Source organism: Podarcis muralis, chromosome 13 (assembly GCF_964188315.1).
Source record: "Podarcis muralis chromosome 13, rPodMur119.hap1.1, whole genome shotgun sequence".
NCBI classification, from domain to species: Eukaryota; Metazoa; Chordata; class Lepidosauria; order Squamata; family Lacertidae; genus Podarcis; species Podarcis muralis.
The window spans coordinates 13,605,697-13,612,106 of record NC_135667.1 but is presented as its reverse complement, the minus strand read 5'-3'; the positions used below and the strand labels follow the sequence as shown (position 1 = coordinate 13,612,106).

Here is a 6,410-nt window from a genome sequence, read left to right as displayed (position 1 = left end):
ACAGCGTTAACTCTTAACAAAATTAAACACATCTATTTCACACAGTGGAATCATGAAGTGGAAAAGTTACTTTCAATTTATTGGCAACACTTTCACAGAAGAAGAAGAAGAAGAAGAAGAAGAAGAAGAAGAAGAAGAAGAAGAAGAAGAAGAAGAAGAAGAAGGAGGAGGAGGAGGAGGAGGAGGAGGAGGAGGAGGAGGAGGAGGAGGAGGAGGAGAAGAAGAAATATTCTACTGTACACACAAAGAAAAGCACAAATTAAAGCAAAGGACAGGTTTCCTATTTCTTTATTTTTTCTTCCTTATTAGCTGTTCCCTATTGTTCAGCTCAGGCCTCAGAATGATTATGTAACATTTTGGGGAAAAGATGCAAACCAGCAACCCAATACTGGAGGTTAAGATGGAGAAGATCTCCACAGCTACCATATATTTCCCCTTGGTGCTCAGGTAGGAGGGAATAAAGGACAGCCAAACACTGCAGAAGACCAACATGCTGAAAGTGATAAACTTGGCTTCGTTGAAACTGTCTGGTAACTTCCTGGCGAGGAAAGCCACAGCAAAACTTACAGTTGCCAGGCAACTCATGTAGATGAGGACACAGTAAAACATTGTCACAGACCCTTCATTACATTCTAGTATAATTTCTTCAGTCATTGAGTGCCTGTCCACATCTGGGTATGGGGGAGAGGTTGCCAGCCACACAGTACATATGCCTACTTGGACTATGGAACAGAAAAGGAGAATGGAGTGGCCTAGTCCTTTCCCCACCCATTTCCTCATCCTGGACTCTGGTTTTGTAGCCATGAAGGCCAAAACCACCGTGAAGGTTTTTGCCAGGACGCAAGAAACAGCGGTTGAGAAGATGATGCCAAAAGCTGTTTGCCGGAGGAGGCACGTGACCTTCTCAGGTCGGCCAATGAATAGCAAAGCACAAAGGAAACAGAGCAGGAGAGAGATGAGGAGAGTGTAGGTGAGGTTTCGGTTGTTTGCAATGACAATGGGTGTGTCATGGTGTTTTATAAATGTACCTAGTACCAGAACTGTGATCAGGGAAAGGAAAAGAGAGAAGCAGGCTAAACTGATGCCCAAAGGTTCTTCATAAGACAAGAAGCTGATATCCTTGGGTAGACATGCATCCTGGTTCTTGCTTGGATAGTCTTTGTCTGAGCATTTGTTACAGTCATTCATATCTGGGGAAAAATAAATAAATTAGCTCATATCATATCAGCTTGCTGAAATGTTTACTTTCTGTCTGAGAAGAAACGAAGCTCTGTTTAAATCAAAACACATGTTGAATTCTGTCTGTAATGTGGTATTGTTGAATTCAATCAGTTCAGAGCTATGTGGTATGTAAATGGCACAGCCAGGGCTATTGCTGCTCATGAAATTGGGATGCATCATTCCAGTAGCCTTGGTGCAGTGACAAGCCCCCTCTTGATATGAGTTGAACCACATACCACCCAAGTACTCTCAATGCATAGTCATTCTCATTTGATTAGCATATTTAGACTATCTGAAGGGCAGTGATCACAAAAAGGCAGAATCAGACACACAGTAGATCAACACCTCTTTTGAACCTTAAACTCAGCCATCATTACAACACCTTTCATTCCGAAGTACTGAGTCTGGATCTATTGAATCTATTTCTCTTACCATCCTGGTTTGCAATCTTCCCCTCTGGACATGGGATGCAATCGTAGCAGCAAGGTGGCTGTCCCTCCTTCACTTTCTTGCTGGATCCTGGAAGACATCTCTCAGTACAGACAGAAAGAGGCTGAGTCTATTCCATAAATGAAACAGTAGAAGGTTCATCAAGAGACTAATGAGTTTGGAATCCTTAATGTTCTCTGTTCTTTCTCTATGTTACTAAACTGACACAGCATATCAGCAATATGTAATGGCTATACAGAGAGCCATTGCTCCTTTTCTTATTATTATTCTGATTACTACTAGCAATGTTTGAAATTATGTGATATTCCATCTATATTGCTCTGGGATGTGCAGTGCCCCATCTGTTCTGCAAAGATTGCTTTATCCATTATGGTACAGTTTGAAGTTACTTTAGTTTCCTTCTTAATTTTGTTAGAATTGTTAATGTTGAGTATGCTCTCCACTAGGTAGACACCTCTAGAACTGATTTTGGTGCCGGTGGCTACACCTATACTTGGACCCATCAGATGCTGCCTGGGGAAGAGTTCCGAATAAGACATTCAGAGCGGCTGGGAAAACCCATCCAGATTGGTGGGTATTATTATTTTGAGAAATGCAGTATTTGTGAATTCCAATACAAAAATATTCTGGACAAATACATGAATTGGAATGCAGCTATCTAGTGTCCATGACACTCCTTGGAATGCTGCAACACAATAATTCTCAGCATGGTAAGAACAATATCTACCTTTGAAAACATATTTTGAGATCACTCTTTTTAAAAGATTGATGCATCCATTCCTAATGCTCTGTCTCTTGCTCTTCACACCTTTCTTCTTCTTTCCCTCCTTCACTCTCTCAATCTTCACCACTTCTGCTTCCACCTCTTCCAGTGCCCCCCTTAGAAGAAGACTGCTGCATCTGCTGCTGTCCTCAGTTTCATTTTTCTGGTATTATTATGCCTCCTTTCCCCAACCACTTCATTTCCTCACCTTTCTTGCAAGAAAGACAAAATCCTGGGGGTTATCAATTTGTACATCATATTTCACTCAGTTAAAAACCAGTATTTAATAAGTTTAAAGAAATCCCAATTTCTTTGGTTTATTTTACAATAGTTTTCTTTTTCTACTTAGGATTCTGGTTGAAGTCTTCCACTGGAAAATAATAATCCATTTAATCAGTCCGAGTTACCACTTTTCTGCACTGTTTGATGTAAGGTTGCTTTAAGAGCATAATGGTCTTGCAGAAATCCACTTCATAGCTTCATGGTCTTTCAGCACACAAACCCTTTAGCACTGGGGAAATGTACTCAGAGACTCTATTTGACTGAAATAAAACCTTCCCTCCTATATCCAGGCCTTTTCATATGACAACTAATATTTGACCTGAACCTAATTACCCACATTCAGATGAAGATGTATCTTGTAGTGGGGTATCTGAATGGCTGGGATATTGTTTTGTAATCCCCTTAATAAAAGATTTGCCTTTAATCCATGTGTGACTTCTTCCAGTAAGCTTTTGGTTCATAATCTAGTACCTGGATGCTTTGGCCATACACCACTCATCAACTTGCATCTCAAAAGACAGTGAGTAGACCTGTAGGTGGATAATGATTGCTTATTCAATACTGAATCTCTTTTGAATTAGCAAACAATGCAACCCTACCTGGTTAAACCAACTGTGCCATGTGATGGCATCTTCATCAAGGAGTAATGATTGGTTTGGAGGAGCCTGTGGATCTATCCTCCCAACTCTCACTCTGTGCAAACTTTGGTTGGAGAATATAATCCAATTGACAATATCCAAGCTAGATGCTGCCTCTCCATTCTGGTTGATGAAGACCACATCTCCTGCAGTATTGTTAAATGAGATGCTTCTCAGAAAGTGATGGAGCTAGATTGAAAACAGAAAAGACAGGGGTTTGGAAAAGACACCAGTCTAATGCAGGGAGGAGTATTTTTTCCCTATGAGCAGAACCTACAGCAAATGGTCAGTGACAGCAACTGTCAGTGGATTCAGGCCCAAGCATGGAGAGAGTCAACCAGTTTTCTTTCACACGCATGCCTCTCTCCGAAACTTCCTTACAACCCGTCTCTCTCTGAATGCCCGCAAGTTAAATATGTGTGAGTAGCGAGGTTTCTCTCTCTCTCTTACTCCTCACTGTCACTGAACATCTTGGAAGACACAGCAGTGGTGTGCGAACACGTGGTCTAAGGAAGGATTTGGTTGATATGGGATAGAGGGAATGCTGAACATCTCTCAACCATTACCACAGCTTCCTATATATGAATGCAGTGGCACTTCACTGGGCTGCAAAGCTTCCCTCATACAAATGCTTTCTCTTCAAACACAAGGCAGTACCTGCTCAAGGATGAACACGGCCATCATCATATGTGTATGTAGTGAGGTCTCTCTCTCCCTCATACAAATGCTTTTTCTTCAAACATAGGACAGTACAGTCAAACCTTGGAATTCAAATTTAACCCATTCTGGAAGGACTTTTGCCTTCTAAAACGTTCGATTTCCAAGGCATGGCTTCCGATTGCCTCTTTCAATACCAGTTTGAAAACCGGAACACTTATTTCCGGGTTTTCGACGTTTTGGAGCTGAAACATTTGGCAATGGAGATGATCTGAAACCAATCTTTGAATGGAATGGGATATCATTGGACTGCAAAGCTTCCCTCATACAAATGCTTTCTGCTCAAACACAGGGCAGTACCTACTCAAGTAAGGGCACCACTATCATTTCCCTTTCCTATAGGGCCTACTGTCATTTGCAAGCAGCACAATATGTGGGGAATCATCTAGTGTACCATCATATCAGTGCCACCTCCTACACTGTCTGTAGAATTATAAATTCAGTTCTTTGTTCTTCTTCCTAACACACCCGCTCAAATGTTTGAACTCAGAGAGGAAAGAATAAGTCGATAGGCTTTTGGGAACCCAAAAAGTGTCAGGAAGGAAGAGGACTTTCACAGTTGAGGATGTTCAGCCTTTACCTGCCAAATCTGTTGATTCAGATTCTTCCCTCTCTCTTTGTATGGCATTCTTCTATGTCTGAATCTGGAAGTGGACATGGCATGTAAGGCATGGGCCATGGCGTAGACAGCACTGTGGATGCTATAACTGTGACCTGTCATGCTCATTTCAAAAAGTGATCCGGGAAGGCTCTCCAGCTTCTCTTCTCCGGTGCAAATATTCCCCTCCACCTTGTCTGAAGTGATATCTGGAAATACACATTCAAAGGCCTGTTGCCAGAAGTCACTGATAAAACCATCCCCATCTGTGCTGGAAGGATTTCTGTGCACAACATACTGATGAAATCCTGGTGGGTTTCTGAAGTGAATTTCAAAGGATATAGCACCATTGAATATTCCTGCATCCCAGTACCTTTGAAAGACAAATGAAGCAAACTCAACCTGGGCTGATATTATCCATACTTTACTTTTTACTTTCTTTGTCATGTCATCATTTTCTGAAAAGTATGAAAGCAACCTAAAAGTTGTCATGGAGTAAGATTCTCCAGAGGCAACCACTACTTTAGCATTGCTGCTAAAAATTTTCTCGTTTATTGTTGCCCCATGTGTTAGCATTCCAGGAATTTCAGAAATAAAACTAAAACTGGGGATTCTTTCTAGGAATGCAAAGCAGACACCACTCTTGGTAAACATTGGGGAAATAGTTTGCACAAATCTTTCTCCATTGTCATTGTCCGTTGCAATAATTCCAATCCACGTCCACCTGAAATGCAGAAGCAAAGAGAGAATTCCCTCATATTGAAGGGCTTCTGTAGCTGCCATCTGGTAGAAGGGAAGCCCTGGGCTTTTATCATTCATCACTGGAGCAGAGCCATAAATGAGCTGAAGAGGGAATGGAGGAAGAGAAGAGGCCAAGTAATATTTGCAGAGTTCTTTCAAACTATTCATATACATTATGTGGTGAATCCTGTTAGTCAGATATGCCTTTTGCCACCCACCAGGTGTTGCATTCCTTTCTCACTTATACTAAAGACACACATGCAGATGGTCTGGAAATTGTGATCATCTCCTATTCCTGCTTGTTACACATTTGTTATGTTGACCAGACAGGGGCATTGTTCTTATATTATCTTATATTTTTTAAACTTACGCATACTTGCAAAATTTGGCAGGGTCTTGTACGATGGATGAAACTGATTGGAGGGACACATAATGCCCTAAACAGAATTGCAAGTATGCAACTTGGGTTGCATACACATTCCTTCTCTGGAACTTCTTTCGTATTCATGATGCACATACCCCAAGACGCAGCAGAACTGCCATTTCTCCCTCTTCTTTTTCAAGACTTCTCAGACATCATTTATGAACATTTATTTCACTTTGAAACCAGCTGCTCAGTACTATTACTGTTTTCCTGCATAACTGGATTATATCTGCAATTTGTCATAGCTTCAGAGTGTGTTTAATTTGAAAGTGCTTTCCCCCTAAACATACACATATCGTGTGTGGAGCCATGGCTGGTGAGGGAGAAGCCCACTCTCCCACCAATTGCCTTTGGGATGTCCTTAATATGTGTTACAGGTAGGTAGCCGTGCTGTTCTACCATAGTCGAAACAAAATAAAAAAAAAATGCCTTCCAGTAGCACCTTAGAGACCAAGTAGGTTTGTTTTTGGTATGAGCTTTTGTGTGCATGTACACTTCTTCAGATACTTAATGTGTGTGTAAGAGATTGGGTGTGTGACATATTTTTTCTGGTATTGCAGCCTTTCTTTCCCCTAA

The 6,410-nt window shown here is 41.3% G+C and overlaps 1 long non-coding RNA gene across 1 annotated transcript; it reads right to left on the bottom strand.

The window, feature by feature from the left end:
- Positions 1 to 222: 222 nt before the first annotated feature.
- LOC114582581 (uncharacterized) lies at positions 223 to 3,986 on the bottom strand. Its single transcript, XR_013390549.1, has 3 exons — positions 3,316 to 3,986; positions 1,654 to 1,780; positions 223 to 1,190 (listed from the first exon to the last, which is right to left on the bottom strand). It is a non-coding gene; the product is annotated as an uncharacterized LOC114582581 (long non-coding RNA).
- Positions 3,987 to 6,410: the final 2,424 nt, after the last annotated feature.